The sequence below is a fragment of the Rutidosis leptorrhynchoides genome, chromosome 9 (assembly GCF_046630445.1).
Source record: "Rutidosis leptorrhynchoides isolate AG116_Rl617_1_P2 chromosome 9, CSIRO_AGI_Rlap_v1, whole genome shotgun sequence".
NCBI lineage: Eukaryota > Viridiplantae > Streptophyta > Magnoliopsida > Asterales > Asteraceae > Rutidosis > Rutidosis leptorrhynchoides.
In genome coordinates, this window is record NC_092341.1 from 259,131,796 (window position 1) to 259,150,357 (window position 18,562).

The window sequence follows — 18,562 nt, forward strand, 5'->3', positions numbered from 1 at the left end:
TACTTAATTGACATTTCTTGCTGAAAAACGCTTGATGCAATATTGCTAGAAATGCTTTTTACTCAATTTCCTAAGCCTTTCTTATATATCTTTCATATTACAAGAGCAATTATGTCTTTATTTATGCGTGCAAACCATAAAGTGCACTATTAAGTCCCCCCACTTTGATGGTTGTATTTTTCAAACCTTCAATCAATTAAAGTCTTAAAAATATGCTGCTCTTTTTTTATTATTGGGAACATAATACCCTTTGCGTTGTCTTTTTAAGAAGCTAAAAGACGTGCATTAATTATCATTGATGGCTAACTTGACATATTGCAACGTCATTTTTTCCATTTTTCCTTTTCATATTTTGAAAATTAAACTTCCCCTTGATCTTGGTCGTACACGTGTCTTCATTTTATCATTCTATTCTATTAAATTAATCCTGTAAATACCTCCACATCTCTTCCAAATAACTATTGTGTATGCATGATTTATCATGATATATATAGTTTTAAAGCCCATTATTTCACTCACGTTGTGATTATGTATAACACATACAATTTTGAATCTAATGTCACTTAACTAAACACACATTTTAACTCATTAATATACGCCGCCAAATTGAGTATCATTTAGCAGCGAGTAATTTTTGGTTTCAGATTGTGCTAAAATTCCCAACATCACCCTAAAATGGCCCAACTAGCAAGACTCTCTGAAAATGTTTTGCCGTTCGATGATATGTAGATGCCGAAAATGACATTATACTCATTTTAATGTTCTTTTTATACGTTTTGAATTTCTATTCAATTATAAATTTTGTGTACGCGTGACATATCATGTATATATAGTTTTAAGGCATATTATTTCACTCACATTATAATCATGTATAACACATATAATTTTGAATTTAAAGCCACTTCACTAAAACACATTTTAACCCATTAATATGCGCCGCCAAATGGAGTAGCATTTGGGGTGAGTAATTTTCTATTTCAGATTGTCCTGAAATACTCAGGATCACCCTACAACGACCCAACGAGCAAGACTCTGTGAAAGTGTCTTGCCATTCGAGGTCGTCTAGATGCCGAAAATAACACTGTACTCAATTTTATTATTTTCTTTGACCGTTTTAAATTTATATCATATTATAATTTTTGTGTACGCGTGACTTATCATGCTATATATAGTTTTAAGACATATTATCTCATTCACATTGTACGTAATTATGTATAACGAATATAATTTTGAATATAATATCAATTCACTAAACACACATTTAAACTCATTAATAAGTTTGATACTATCCATAACTCTCGATAAGACTCACTCATACAAGCAAACCAACTCATCACCATTCAAACCTAATCTTAAAAGATGAGATCTGATATCGGCCAAAAAGTCACGTTTTTACCCCCGATATTAGGCCCTAAATCAATAAAGTTTTAAGCTTTATCGGTAAAATTATCGCGTTTTGGGTTGATTTTGTAGATTAAGTGATCACAAAGGCAATTCAAAAAGAATAAAGTAAAACGGAGCTAAAACGAAGATTCTAAAGCGAAAATGGTGAAAGACAAGAAATCAAGTTACGATCCAGCAAATCAGCAAGCCAAACAGCCTGCCAAACGGCTTGCTAGTATGGCAAATGGCCTGCCACACGAGTCAAGCAAACGGGCATCGTAAACTGCTGATCTTGTCAAACGGGCACAACAAACGGCTTGCCAAACGGCCTGCCAATCGTTTGCTGGCAAATTCCAAGTCTATTTAAAGGGCTCTTTCCATCCATTTGAAGACACACTCAAATTGAAATTCATTTTATATTTTCAAGTTTTTAGTTAGTTTTTAGTAGTAGCTAGCTTAGCTTTTATTTTCCGGAGGATATATCCCGGCGAGTCCCTGTGATCTCGGGCAGATTTCTTCAGCCTTTTCAGGTTTTTATCCGAAACGCTTGTCTTTTGTATTAAACATGTATTCTTACCTTTTATGTTTAATAATATGTTCCGATATTACCATGTTAGCTTAATTACTCTGTATGTTGCCATGATAGAAGTTTGGGTCGGCATAGTTATTTTAAATTAGTACGGTTACTATTGTTATGCTGAACTTGTGAGTCTGATAGATTTGTATGCTAGCATCTTAAGGATTGACTAACCTAGGTTGTGATCAGGACTTTTACACCTATATGAACTTAGATACTTCATAGGATTAAGACCCCTAGTTATACTTTAAGTGTGTTCCTCCGCATTGCTCACAACTGATTCGTATTGCGTGAATATCTTTAGTCATCTTTTCCATTCGTCTCTCGAAAGCATCTATTTTTGCGGAAACGGAATCAAAGTCATGGCTAGAATCAGCTCTAGCCGCTTTAGATGAACGAAAAATATCTTTTTCCTGGTGCCACTCATGTGAGTGGGAGGCTGTGTTATCAATAATTTTGTGAGCTTCGGTTGCGGTTTTCTTCATAATGGAACCACCAGCTACTGTGTCGATGTCTTTTCGTGTAGCAACGTCGACACCTTGGTAGAATATTTGTACTATTTGATAAGTGTCTAAACCGTGTTGAGGACATCCTCTCAACAACTTTCTGAATCTTGTCCACGCCTCATATAATGTTTCATTTGGCTTTTGCGCGAACGTAACAATCTCTCCTTGAAGTCTCGCGGCTTTAGATGCCGGAAAGAATCTTTTAAGAAATTTCTCAACTAAAACATCCCATGTATCAATCGCTCCCATGTATCAATCGCTCCTTCAGGTAACGATTCTAACCAATCTTTGGCTTCTCCCTTTAAAGTCCATGGAAACAACATGAGATAGATCTGTTCATCCTCAACTTCTCTGATTTTAAATAGAGTACAGATCCTATTAAAGGTTTGAAGATGTTCGTTTGGATCTTCTTTTGGCGTACCACTATATTGGCATTGATTAGTTACCATGTGTAGCATTTGTCCTTTGATTTCATAATCTGGCGCATTAACATCTGGCCGAATAATGGCGTGACCTTGGCCAGTGCGTGTGGCTCTCATTCGGTCTTCCATACTTAGAGGTTCCGTTACTTCCATATTTGAATTTGTTGAATCCGAATCACTAAAAGATTCTGATTTAATGGTTTGTGGTTCAGGAGGAATGATTAGTGGTTCAGGATCTTGAAATTGTCCTTGAATATCCTCCGGGTTCTCAATTGCGAAGTCGGGTTCAAAAAATGGATTATCGGAAATTTGAATTGGAGTACTTGTTCGACTAGATTATGATTCTAAAGAAATATCAACAGCAAAAATATTAGCTAGATGTCTTGATCGGGTTACAGGTGGTGAACGTATGAAAGGTGGTGAACGTTTTGCTCGGTGCATTCACTGAATATCCTATTAGTTATAAATATAAAAATTATATAAGTTATCAAATTAATAGACTTTTCTGATTTTGCCCACGTTTCGAATAGCCAATAGATGCAGCAGGTAGCCAGGACCCTTTAAATCGGAAGCCCACAACTCGCCATTAACAAATCCAACTATTACTACGAACCAGAAAATTTTGGATGTCGATTAATTTAATCGCTTTTTATAATCTTTCGTCGAAATTTAAAGAAAATAACGAAAATTCTACGCCCTAAAAACTAGAGCGTAGAAATGAGAAAGAAAAAGCGCGTCGAAAAACGTCGAAAAATAAAAAGTCAAAAAATAATAATAAGAAAGTAAAGCGTCGAAACTTAAAAGTTTAAAAACTAAAAATTAAAACTTATGTCTAAAGGTATTAAAGCTTAAAGGAATTCTATACGACAAACGGCAATTACTTAATTAGGTACTACAATTTATAAATTGCGTCGCAAAATTCTAAAGCGCCTAAATCTTAATATAAAGAAAAAGCACTTAAAGGATTTTACGGCAAAGCTTAAAAATCTTGGAATCTAAAATTAACTACGGCAAAACTAATCTTAAAACTAATTACGAACGATAAATATTACGAAATAAACGATAAAAATACAAATTATAACTAAAATGATAAAAATACAAATTTTATAAAAATATTATTTTTATATTATTTATTTTATAAAAGTATTAAACTAAATAATTAAAAATAATAATTAAACTTAATATTACAATTTAAATATAAAAACTAGAATTAAAAACTAATTAATAAACTTAAACCCTAAATAATAATATTAATTAAATCTTAACCCTAAATAATATAATTAATTATAATTAAACCCTAATCCGTATTAATTACGCGTACTAGGTTGTCAGTCAGATCACCTCATGCGATCACATGGTAATAGAGCTGTGGGCTCATGGATCGCATGACCCAATGTTTCAGGAATTATTCGGGCTTCGAAGGCTTCGGCCCAGTTTAACATTTATATTTATTATTTGAATTTAATTTTCTGATTTTATATTATAGAAAATATTTATAGAATATTTATATAAAATATAACAAACTTATATTTTAAAATCTTAAAAATAAAAGTACTTTTTTTTATATATATAAAGTCTTAAAAATATATTTTTTTTCTTTTTATTATATTTTTTTAAAACTTATTATAAATATAAAATATTTTTTTAAATAAGAAAGTATACAAAAATATAGTTATAATAAAATATAGCGTTTTTACCGAGTTCCCGGCAGCGGTGCCAAAAACTTGATGTGTGCGAGGTGTAGTACGAAATAGTATTATTTTTAATACGAAATACGGCGAAATATGATACAAGTTTTATTATTTATTTACGGATGGGATATACCTAAACATTGCTACAACACTATAGGCAGTGTACCTAATCGTAGAGTAGTGTAGTTTTTAGTAAGTCTGGTTCGTTCCACAGGGAGCTAGTGATACGTACTATATTTTTAACAACTATATTTGTATAAATAAAATATAGATAATTATATAAGTAGTAATATTATAAAAGGGGGGTTTTACCATTTAATGACCGGTTTGTCGATTTTAAATAAAGCGTAAAGATAAATGACGATAATTAAAATGCGTAAAATAAATAACAATATTTAAAATGACAATAAATAAATGACAGTAAATAAAAGTACGATGAGATATAAAATAAAACAATTATGCTTATTTAAACTTCCGTAACCATGATGTTTGACGTTTTGATTTTAATTTATTACTCTAGGTTAATTGTCCTTTGTCCTGGATTATTTGAAACCTATCTGGTTTTTGTCCATAATAGTTCATCGGTCATAATTATAAAATGCTCGTCAAATTAACCTTATTCCCGAAGTCAAATATTCCAACTAATTAGGGATTCGAACTGTAACAAGATTTTAATACTTTGTTTAATGATTACACCAGGTTATCGACTGCGTATAATCCAAGGTTTTAATACTTTGTTAACAATTACAACAATTACCCTTGTATGTAATCCACCCCTGTTATAATTAGTCCATGATACATTAATTTATTCACTTGGCCATAATGAATAATAAATTACCCAATTCAATTGATGAAATTAAATGATTTGTAAAAGATGTCGTATAAATGTCACTAAATAGGACATGCATAATCCTTTAATAATTATTAGATTAACTAATTTGAAGATAGGTTCGACAGATTCCAATGAGTTTTCATTTAATTAGACAATACCCCCATCTATTAATAGTTCATAGTTCAATGTTCACAAGTGTCGGTCTTTTGTCCAAACCCAAATTATGGTACAAAATCCAATAACCCCATCTTAATATTTAGCCCAACACCACAATTACTTCGGCTCAAATAAGCATAATAATAACTTAGTTACGAGACATTAATTTAAAAAGGAAGAACATAGCTTACAGTGATTATTTATCGCGTAACGTTACCCGGACATAGTTTTGACTTAAAACTCGTAAAACATTTCTTACAATAACCCAACTAAACCATAACTGTATTATTAAAATTAACTTATATTAAAATTATAATATAAATATATTTATGTTTACTGATGTGTGCGAGGTGTACTAGGAAATAGTATTATTTTTACAAGGAAATACTATTAAATACGATACAATTTTACACAAGATATTTATTTATTTATAGAATGGATATACCTAAACCTTGCTACAACACTTATAGGCAGTGTACCTAATCGTACAGTAGTGTAAGTTTTAGTAAGTCCGGTTCGTTCCACAGGGAGACTTTTAAACAAGCTTAACGCTATATTTTTAAAACTATATTTGTAAAAATACAAAAATAAATATAAGTAATATTATTATTATAAAAGGGGGGTTTTTACCGTTTAATGACCGGTTTGTCGATTTTAAAACTTTAGTCGCAGTTAAAACCTAATGTAAAATATTAAATAAATAAAAGACTTAATTTAAAGAGTAAAGTAAATAACGATAATGAAATTGCGATAAATAAAAATACGACAATTAAAGAGTACGATAATTAAAAGTGCAATTAAATACAATGACAATAAATAAAAGTGCGATAATTAAAAGTGCAATTAAATATAAAATAAAGGAAATTAAATATGAAATAAAGGAATTATGCTTATTTAAACTTCCGTAATCATGATGTTTGACATGTTGTTTTTAGTTTATTCCCATGGGTTAATTGTCCTTTGTCCTGAATTATTCGATATGTCCATACGGATTTGTCCATAATAGTCCATCAGTCATAAATATAAAGTGCGAAAGTCTTCGTCAAATTATTCTTATTCCCGAAGTCAAATATTCCAACTAATTGGGGATTCGAATTGTAACAAGGTCTTAATACTTTGTTTAATGAATACACCAGGTTATCGACTACGTGTAAACCAAGGTTTTACTACTTTGTTAACAATTACACCAATTACCCTTGAATGTAATCCACCCCTGTTTCAACAAGTCTATTAACTATTAATCCAGTTCCGTGTCCGGTAAAATGAACAATTATTGGTATTTATAGATATCCCGCCCACCGTACCCAGTCAAGCGTATGTGGTTATATATAAATACGTCAAATTATAAGTCTATATATTAAATTAACGAGATATCGTTTAGTTAATATAAAGCCCATTAATAGCCCATAGTCTAATTTCCACAAGTGTCGTTCTTTTATCCAAACCCCAATTATGGTTCAAAGCCCAATTACCCAATTTTAATATTCAGCCCAATATCATGATTACTTCGGCATTAAATAAGAGACATTAATTTAAAAATAACATTAACCATAACTTACAGTGATTAAAAATAGCGTAGCGTTACACGGACAGAATTTCGACTTACACCCTTACAACATTCGCTAACATACCCTTATTATTAGAATTTAAAATTAAAATTAAAATTAAAATATAATATATATATATATATATATATATATATATATATATATATATATATATATATATATATATATATATCTTTACGTATGAATGAGAAGAGAAAAAGATGTTTTTATATCGTTCACCAAACTGCGAATTTATAGGCATGTGGCCTCTCACCTACTGCCATGCGATCGCATGGCTTTTTGCCTTCCAGGTCATGCGATCGCATGGCCCCTTTTTCCAGCTCACATGTTGTTGTTTGCATTCTGCCGACGGATTTAAAATAATATATATAATATATAAATAATTTTAAGACTTATTTAAATATTATATTATATTCGTGTGCATAGTTGACTTGTAATTTTTAGTCCGTTGCGTCGAGCGTTGAGAGTTGACTTTGGTCCCGATTCCGGATTTTTGAACGTCCTTGCGTATAATTTAATATCTTGTACTTTGCGTTTTGAGTCTTGTACTCTTATAATTTTGAGACGTTTCTTATCAATAATTGGAACCACTTTGATTGTATTTTGTACTTTTGAGCTTTTTGGTCGTTTGCGTCTTCAATTTGTCGAATCTGTCTTTTGTCTTCACCTTTTATTATTTAAACGAATATCACTTGTAAATAGAACAATTGCAACTAAAAGCTTGTCTTTCTTGAGGGATAATGCTATGAAATATATGATCGTTTTTAGCATTTTCATTTACAGAAGAAGGAATGAAAAGAGTGTGTGAAGGTGTGTGTAATTCGGCCAGAAAATGTTGCAATTTATAGATGTGGCCAGCCATTTGCTCCCATGTGATCGCATAAGAATTCTTCTTCCTGGCCATGCGATCGCATGGCCAGCTGTTCCAGCTCACATGCTGATTTAAACGTGGGTGGCTTGAATTAAAATAATATATAATATAATATATATAATTATATATAATTATATATATTATATTATATTCTTGCGCATAGTAGACTTGTAATTTTAGCTCCGTTGAGTCGCGCGTTGATGCTCGGTTCATGTCTCGGTTTCGGATTTTCGAACGACCTTTCGTACGCGTAGATATCTTGTACTTTACGTTTCGCAATTTGTAATTTGCACAAAAAATTATTTTCCTTAACTCCCAAAATCCGCGCAAGTCTTTAACTCACTTTTAGTGGCACTCTTGAGTGCACTATGGCTTTAGTGGCACTTTTCAAGCTTTAGTGACACTTTTTCTTCTATTCTTTAATCTTCAAGCTTCGTCTTCACATTTATTTATTTAAACGATTACAACTTAAAAATAGAATAATTACAACTAAAAACTTTACATATTGGGATGATATTGCGACTAAATATATGTTCATTTGGAGCACTATCAGCCCCATACATTCCGAGCGGAGTTTCTCAAGTTTTTCGAGCTTACTAATCAAGTCAAGTGTTGGGGGGAGCTAAGTGATTTCGAAGAAGATCTTTCTTCATTGGGGTTTAGTCAAAAGTCGGGACTTTAGCAATTTTTCGATAATTGTGCTAAGTTAGAAGATGCTTCTTTCAAGATCGTTCTTAGTTCACATAGGAAAGCCCAAGTACTTTGAAGGTGGAGATTCTAAGAATTCTAGGTATTCTTCATCAACATGAAGTGATGCAATGATGAATGTCTACCTTGCGCATTTCGTTGTACAAACTTAAAGACCGTTGAAAGAACAATGACATCAAGTTTTGAAGATTTCAAGATCTTCATCAACGGCCGTACATCATTCGAGAGGGAGTTAGTTAGCAATAGTTGATTCTTTCCTTGTAATGTTGTATGTTTTACTTGGGAGTTAGTTTTTGGAAACCTGTCTCACTCCTGGGGGGAGATTGTTAGAACTCCGAGAAGGAGTAAAATGTGTTTTCCTAGACTTATGGAGGATCCTTTATACGAGGGCTATATAAAGGATCCAAGGCTCCCTAGAAAAACTAACATTAGCTACCGATTTGTAATGTATTCTAGAGAGCCGTGGAATATAGTTTACTAGTTTGATTAATGCTCTCTACATTCATGTGGTTAATTGTTCATATTCATGGTATTCATGAGATCTAGGATCCTACATAAATATCTTTGCATTTAATGCTTAATGAGAATAATGAGTGTTTAGCCACAATCGTCTACAACTCCTTAAGAATGCGTGCTAATGTCAAATCAGCCCACATGCCTGCAGATGTCAAATTTCTCTCTCATACACTTTTCAGCCATTCAAAATATTTTAAAAGGTGAATCATTTTCTAATTTCAAAATCAATATTTTAAAATCCTTAAATATAGTCTCTCGATTTCAAGAATCCCTAAGTCTTCATCTTCTTCAAATCAAAATCAATGGCTCTTTTTGAACTTGAAGATAACCTAGTTCGTGCTGTTAATGCTCCTCCGGCTCATGAAATCAAAATCAGCGCTGCAAAATCTTCTCACGATTGTCAATTCCTAGAAATGTTGCAAAAATGGATATGAAAACCCTGTCATCTATTACATCCATTCACCGGTGTGCTACACCCTTACGACGAATCTAGAAGCATTGTACTGGCGGCATTAGCTAGATTTTGGTATATGTGTAGGATGATTACACCAACATAAGGACCTCCACATATTCTGGGTTCATTTTGAAATGATTTGGATGTTAGCATCACTGTCTCTATTATACGCCAATCTCTTCATCTTCCAGAAGGACCATACATTGATCCTGTCAGTAGGCTAAATGCTCGAGAACAAGTTCTTAGTTATATCAACTATGATGGTCCACATTCTACCATCAATCTTTTGAGGAAGACCATGCCTAAATTCTAGGCTTATTTCTTTGAAATCATTGCAATTTGTATGAGTTCTAAAAGTGAAAGCTTTGATCAACTCAGTAATTTCGAGATGCCGATGGGGCGAGCGTTGATGTTTGGGCGTAATATAAATTTTGCTATGTTGATCTTTATCAAGCTCAAGGAAATAAGTGAATGAAAGAATAGAGGTCCACTAGTTCCTTTCCCTAGATTTCTGACAATGGGATCTGATCTTTGTTCTCCCGACTATCTTCAGCTAGATGATGCTCATGAGATATTATGTGACACCCCGCTAAAAACCCTTTTGTATTAAACTCGCTCGTTGTATTGTATTAACTTTTTCAACAGATTTATAATACTTTAATTATGTGATTATGAAGAATTTCAATGTTTATGTCACATGTTACATTCCTAGCTTTTAAAAGTTTAGGAATTGCGTTTTTGAATGTTTACCATTGAACCGAATTATGAAAAGCGTTTAGGCAAATACACATTTAATTTTATATATATATATATATATATATATATATATATATATATATATATATATATATATATATATATATATATATATATATATATATATATATATATATATACTACTTCCCATTTTGGTCCCCCTAACACACACACATTAAGCGACTACTTACATTCTTAAATTTATTTTGATTTTCATTTCATCTAAACCCAAACACACACATTCGTATTTCGCTCTAGACATCTTCATCTTAATCAAAAACTCAAGAAAACCCCATCCATCTTCATCATTTTCTTCATCCATTATCATCCATCATCTACTTTTGAATTTTGAGTATAGACTACATACATAACTAACATCTTTTGTTGCATTTCATAAAAGACTCTTCAAACCTTTGAACATTTCTTCATAACCTATTGTAAGTAACTACTATTGTACTTATTTCATCATCCATTAACTTAATCCATAATAGTATGCTTGTAATCTTATTAGATTGTTTATAAAACACTTTGCATGTGGATGCTGAAATTTCCTAATTCAAAATCCGAATTTGAGTCAGCCATATCCACTTTGATTTTACATTTTGATGTTTAAAGATTTTCATTTACCTGAAGTACTAATCAATAGCTGTCCATACATGTATGATACATGTTTAGATGATGATAAAAGTACTTCAAGTTGTACAAAACATTTTGCATGTCAAATATGTTGGAATTTCTGACCGACAGATGAACACTTTGTTGTTTACATTATTATGAAAGTTTTCTGCTCTAATATATTTTTGGATTGGATATCTATCTCAATGACCTAAAACCTAAAATTTGATTCACCTAAAAAGGTGAAGTGAGGTGAGAGATGTGCTCAATTTACTAAAGTCTATCACGACATAGTTTGTTGAAATCGGTTTTGAAAAAGGTGGATGATACATTTCGTGTTTAAATGACTATAAGGTCATCATTTGGTTATTATAAAAGTTTATTGATGTTATTTGATATATTTGAGAGCTCTAGAACAAATATATTTACCAAGATTTTGTGTTTAAGTAATTTTGATCAAAATAGTTTAGTCAATGTGTCGGGTTTTGTTGTGCTGAAACGTTCGATGTTTCTACGCCAATAAAAGATGTCTTACAAGCTTAATCTGAGATTGATGTTCACATGACTTTTAATTTCAACTAAATAAGCTAAATCTTAGAGGTGGATATTTTACATGAAGACATGAGACTTGTAAGATATGTTCTCCCGAAGTCGATCTTGGTGTTTTGTTGTTTGATATTTGATTCTTGAGATCATGCATGTAAAGAGTTTGCATTATGAAATATTTAGTAAAAACTTGAGTCATGTGCCTTGGATATAACTTAATTCCAGATGTTACACAACTATTGTCTTTGGAATTACTTGAATTAAGCGTTTTGTTTATGATTTCATGTCAAGCAAGTTGAGTTGTCCAACCGTCACACAAACTGAAAACTTTAGTAAGAGCTACACTTTTGAGTGGCTTAGGCTTTAACTCAGTGAGTGTGGCTACACGATTTGGAAAGATTACTCAATGAGCTACAACTTAGTATTCGAATGATTTCCAAAACATTCTGTTTTTGAACGTTTGTATTTTACTTTGCATTTTTGAATGGACACGAATCCAATTACAAGAATAATGATGACTAAATTTGACTTAGTTATTATATAATTAAGTGTTGTATAGATTCTGACCATCCTATTTTACCTTAAGACGCACACGAGATATTTCTATCCACGAGATTTGACTGTTTACTTGTTCGTTAGCTAAACCGCATTTCTCGATAGTTTTCGAGATGAGTTTCATAGCTCCACTTTTACTGTTTTTAAACATTGGGGTGAGATAACATGAATATTTTGTTTTAATTATTGGACACAAGTGTTATAGACTTATTCTATGCTTGAATTGTAAATCAGAAATCCCTTAGCTCAGTAATGGTTAGTTACATGTAGGGTAAGCGCAAATCCAATTGATAGATCTATTGAGTTTGACAACTCCACTAGTGTTGGTCCCGCCAATTTTTAGCGGGTGTTTAGTACTTCACTTTATGCACTTGGTTGGGTGTATAGTTATTTAGATACGGTACTTATTTGACACGTTAAGCTTGGTTACTGAGTGCTCAATTGCATAGAATGTTTTACAGTTTTTAAACTACACTGAAATCTTTTGGTCCACTTATTATTTTATTATTTAAACCAATGAACTCACCAACATTAGTTTTGACATTTTAGCATGTTTTTATCTCAGGTACTTAGCTTATGTTTCCGCATGCATTTGAAGTCAAGCATGGTTGTGTCACAGGATTGCACGACGTCTTTTGGTTTTGTGAAAAAATCGATACATTCATGCTTCTTTGTAACTAGTACTTACTTATCATTTAATGTTGATATATATATATATATATATATATATCCACATTAAATGATAAGTAAGTACTAGTTACAAAGAAGCATGAATGTATCGATTTTTTTTAAGGGAAGTAACCAATCGGGGGGAAGCAGGGGGAAGCAAAAATTATTTTTTTTTCTTTTTTTTCAAAAAAAAACTTTGTTCACGAACATAATAGATTGGATGAAAATATGAACATTTAATAAAGACACTTTGTGATAAATATTTTTATTTTGGCGGGAAAATGCTCGAAGAAGTAATATATAACAATTATCGTATTTTTCGAGCGTATGTTGAGGTTTTAGATATTCGGGTTTAGATATTAGGGTTTATAGGGTTTAGATATTGGGTTTTAGAAATTTAGGGTTTAGATTTTGGGTTTAGATTTTGGATTTAGATTGAGTTTTTAACACAAACGGTTTAGAGTTTAGGGTTTAGGGTTTAGGGTTTGGTGTTTTGGGTTTATGGAATAAATCCAAAACACCAAACTCTAAACCCTAAACCCTAAACCCTAAACCTTAAACCCTTAACTCTAAATCGGGCTAAATTTTACTTCACAAAACATGAAAAAAACGTTAACATTCTTAACGAACAATATTATCTTAAATGTTATTTTCGTCGATCGTTTTTCCGCCAAAATAATAACATTCATCACGAAGTGTCTTTTTTAAATGTTCATATTTTCGTGTGATCTTGATGCTTGAAAAAAATTCCAAAAATACGAAGAAAAAAATGTATGCTTCCCCCGCTTCCTCCCGATTGGTTACTTCCCCATTGATCCTGCCCCTATATATATATATATATATATATATATATATATATATATATATATATATATATATATATATATATATATACGTATATATATATACGTATATATATATATATATACATACATACATATATATATACATACATACATATATATATCTATACATATATATATATATATATATACATACATATATACATACATACATACATACATACATATATATATACATATATATATATATATATAATTTAGTAACTTTCTTGTATACTTGGAATTATGTCTTTTGAAATGCTAAATGAATGTATCTTTTGAAAGCGTTGCACCTTAGAGGTAAACCATTGTTATTTGGGACAGGTAATGTTGTGACTCTTCTCGGGACCCAAGATGGGGGCAAGACAGACGTGGTATCAGAGATTTGGTTATAGGGAACTAGGATTGAATTAGTGTGTGTAACAGGAGTCGTTAGGTCACATTAGTCAGTCTAATCTATAACCGAGTCGTTAGTTGCATTCACAAGAGCATTACATGTTTACTTTATTATTCTGAGTTTATTCATATCTATGCTTATACTTACCTTGTTGACATTTTGTATACGTGACAAACTTTCAGGTATGTTCTGTTACAAGATGTCGTCACCAATTTCCATTCACTCTTCACTTTCTAATTTAGACGACAAGAGTGTTCTTCGCACTTAGAGGGCCATTGAGGGCAGTCTTAACAATGAGGACGGAGAATCCTCCACGGCGGCTAGCTCGGATCCTTTAACTCGTGAACCTTTTCATCGTATCACTTATACTTGTTATACCAGACTCTTATATACATTACTATCCCCTGGGAACAATGTTTATATAATACCTATTTTCACTCGTCGAACTACGAGGAAGAGCATCATGATTCAAATGTTATGATCGTTCTCCCGAATCCTAAGAATGGGTCACTACCCTGTACAACCGAGGAGGAACAATACCTCTCGATACACGTGCTGATTAAAGTTGATCCCTCGGAAGAGGAATCCTTCGAGGAGTTTTCTAGAGGAAATTTATGGAAGAACTGTACGACGTCCCACCTACCGCGTTCACCCTAGTTGGTCACAAGTAATATACACCGCCCGGAAAGCTATCAAATTCGACAATTAGACAGATACAGTTTATGCTTTCATGCTCTCACTTATTGTCTTCATCCTCCACCACCCATCGACGATCTAACGACCGTTATCTATATTCCCGACTTTTGCCTTGTTATGAATTCTTTCATGAACATATGAGGCTACTATCTTAATTAGTGTTACATAATACTTTAATATATGCTTTGGTTTGAAGTATTCGAAACTTTCTTGAAAATACGCCGATTAGAAAAAACCGAGAAACGTCATTTATGACTTCTGAAATTCATGACATTTATATGTCAACTATTATTTATATTTATACATTTGTATTACTCCACATGCCTATGTGCTCCGGTTCATAAATTTTGAAAAACATATCAGTTTGCGAACCGAGAAACGTCCTTCGTGGCTTATAATGATTCCCAATGTTTTAAAAGACATTATTATGTCATTATCTTACATAATTATTATTTTTAATAATTTTTGCGCCCTCGTTCAATCCTTAATGCGCCATTTAAAAAATCATTTTGGTTTGTGGATTCGGTAAACGAGATCTAAGTTTCGAGTCCATAGAATACTTGCAATAACGGATGTAGCATCAGTTAGATGTAATTGAGTAGAAAATCGAAGTTGATCACATTATCATGACCTTATGGAGTGATGTTGAAAAGGAAGATTGAATTAGTATAATACATTGTCACCTGGCCAACGCGATTATATTCCAGAAATTCATACAGAAGTTCCAATATTATTACGTGAGGGATAGGATGAATGTTGATCGAATTAGGAGAATACCAAGTACGTCGAAATATTAATTCAACATGTATCTGAGACTATTGCATGAGCTCAGGGAGAAGCAACAAGTGTCGGAAGAAGAAAAACCACTCAAGGATGTTCGTATAATGTGTTTATGAACTACAATCCCAGAATTTTAAGGGTACTAAAGGCCTTGTTGGACTCACCCGATGGTTTGAGAAGTTGGGAACTCTCACTTGAAATTCAAGGGCTTGTGACTTTTTTTAAACCCGAAACCATTCAAAGCGCCGTATGTATGGGAAACGATCTAATCGACCAGACTATTCTTTACAGAACAATGGCGAATTTAAAGAAAAATGTGGAAGGTACCACATCTGTGTTTGTACGACAGTCTATCGTAAGTGTAAAAATAATGGCCACATGGCCGAGGATTATACAAGAAAGACTTTGATTACAAACTCGTTAACCCCATATATTGTTGTTGCTACAGTTATGTAGGCACTTAAGGAATAAGTGTTCGAATAAGAAACACACTAGACTTTTAAATGGTGGAAAAATCGTTATCAATGGAAAAGAGGCTCACACGGATCTTGATTTTAGTCAAGGGTATGTTCCTGTAACGACCCAACCCGTTAACCAACCAAAAACACACCATAAAAAAAAAATTCAAACAGTTCTGCCCAGACTGGGTGCGCGGCGCGCATCCCAGTCTGTGCGCGGCTCGCAGAAAGGGTGACAGCCCGCTGTCCAATTTTCGTTTAAAGATCTCCCACTTCTCGGCACTTTTAGACGAAACGCTTTTTACAACATGTTATATTAAGTAAAACAAACACATTCCAATAATAAAACGAGTTTTACAACGCGGGGCCTACATACGCCCAAAACACCCTTAAGTACGAAGTACGAGTTTCGACCACAAAAGTTTAATTTCCAAACGACACTTAGAGCATGGTGTTTGGGGTTAAACTACCCATATCTTGGTCGAACTTCCAAAAAAAGCTAAAACCCCCGTGAGCCATTAATCCAAGCGAATACCTTTGCCCTTATCCAAGCCGAAGCCTAAAAAGGTAAACAACGAGAGGGTAAGCTAACGCTTAGTGAATGCAATAATTATACACATACATATATAATATACCTACTTGCAATCACTTACACAAATACCTCATACACACTAGTAATTTATAGCATACCATCGCAAGTATAACACTAAAACCTTCAAGACCACAAGCTAGCACAACAATAGCATATATAACTCAAATAATATAATATGCTACACTACAACACGTAACCATGGTTAACCAATAGTACAAGGGAATGGTACTTCAAATTTTCCATCGGTGTTCCCAACAACCGTTAGTGTACAACGAAATATACCACTAACCCCTGGGTGGTATCGATCGCCCGAACTTAAATCCCACCCTCTACGTAAAATGTGGTATCGATCGCCCGAACTTAAGTCCCACACTTTACGCCCACACATAATGATATGGTATTAATCGCCCGAACTTTAAACCCATATCATATAATAACCCGATGTGGTATCGATCGCCCGAACTTAAATCCCACATCGAATTTCGTACAAGTAAATACATTATATACACACATGTATAATCATTCCACTCACCTTGTCGTCTTGGCGAGATTTTCAACAACAACTTGTAACCTTCAAAGCGAGTCACCTAATATAATTAATTCCCAATTAATTCACATGACAAGTTGGACTATCCACCAACTAGCTCCATTAGTGCATTTATGACCCAAAAGGGTTTTTATGACCCATTTGCACTAGAATCACACCATCAAGGTCCAAATCCCCAACCAATCACTAAAAGCTAGTGATTAAGGTTCTAAGGCTCTCACCAATACATATCTAGGGTGTTTTCATACCCAATTTATCCCGCTAGGTTAAACTTGCCCATTTGACCCATTTCAAGTCAACCATGAACCCTAGAAACACTTTTCACTAACAACACAAGTGAGCTAGTGATTAACTAACCATTTAAGACTCATTAACACCATTTATTACTTTGAAACCCTAGGTTAGTCATCCTTGAGTCCTCATGACTCAATCTTACCCAAAAATCCCAATTTTTCTAACAAGTGGGTTTTATGTTTATCTCTAATCCAAAACCCTAGCCCTTAAACAAATTAAACTAAGGAAATCAAGATTAGGACTTACCACCACAATCAAAACATAGCAAGTGAGGAGATGAACAACTTTATAACTCGAGCTAAGACCCGAAACAAGCTTCTTCTTCCTTTGGTTGAGCTTTCTCACACTAGAAATCTCTCTCTCTCTCTCTAAAAATTAAAGTGGAAAGGATGAGGTAGTTGGAAGTGAAGTAATGACACCCCAAGATCTGATCTAGTGGTCTTAAACTCGTTCACAAGTGAAATTACCATAAAGCCCTTCTAAATTATCCATTTAAAAGAAACAGAATCTGCCAGCTGGAAAGGTGCGCGACGCGCTCCCTTCCATGTGCGCGGCGCGCACAATGGTCTGAACGGTTTCTGATCACAGTTTAATTTCAAACTGCTTCCCACACTTCAAGTACCTTATTTACACTTTTGTACACTAAATATTAGGGTGTTACAACTCTCCCCCACTTGAATTGGAGAGTGTCCTCGCGATCCAAGCCGCATGACAAGAGGGAAGATACACCAACACAAATTCTTCGGGTTCCCATGTAAACTCGGAACCTTTACTACGACGCCATTGAACTTTAAAGGTTCTCACTTCTTAGTTTCTCAACATTTTCACCTTTTCATTGAGTATCGCAATCGGTTCTTCAACATACTCTAATTTGTTGTTTAGCTCAATCTCGTCTAATGGCATCCATGATGATCATCCGCAAGACACTTTCGGAGATGGGAAATATGAAATGTATTATGGATCCCTGCAAGCTCTTCAGGTAATTCCAAACGATACGCAACTTCACCAACACGAGCTAAAATTTTAAATGGCCCAATAAACCGAGGATCTAACTTTCCCTGTTTTCGAAACCGAATAATTCCCTTCCATGGTGAAACCTTAAGCATCACCATGTCGCCTTCTTGGAACTCA

General features: G+C 33.3%; 1 non-coding gene across 1 annotated transcript; it reads left to right on the top strand.

The window, feature by feature from the left end:
• Nucleotides 1–2,533: 2,533 nt before the first annotated feature.
• LOC139869820 (small nucleolar RNA R71) lies at nucleotides 2,534–2,640 on the top strand. Its single transcript, XR_011766397.1, has one exon. It is a non-coding gene; the product is annotated as a small nucleolar RNA R71 (small nucleolar RNA).
• The last annotated feature ends 15,922 nt before the right edge of the window (nucleotides 2,641–18,562 follow it).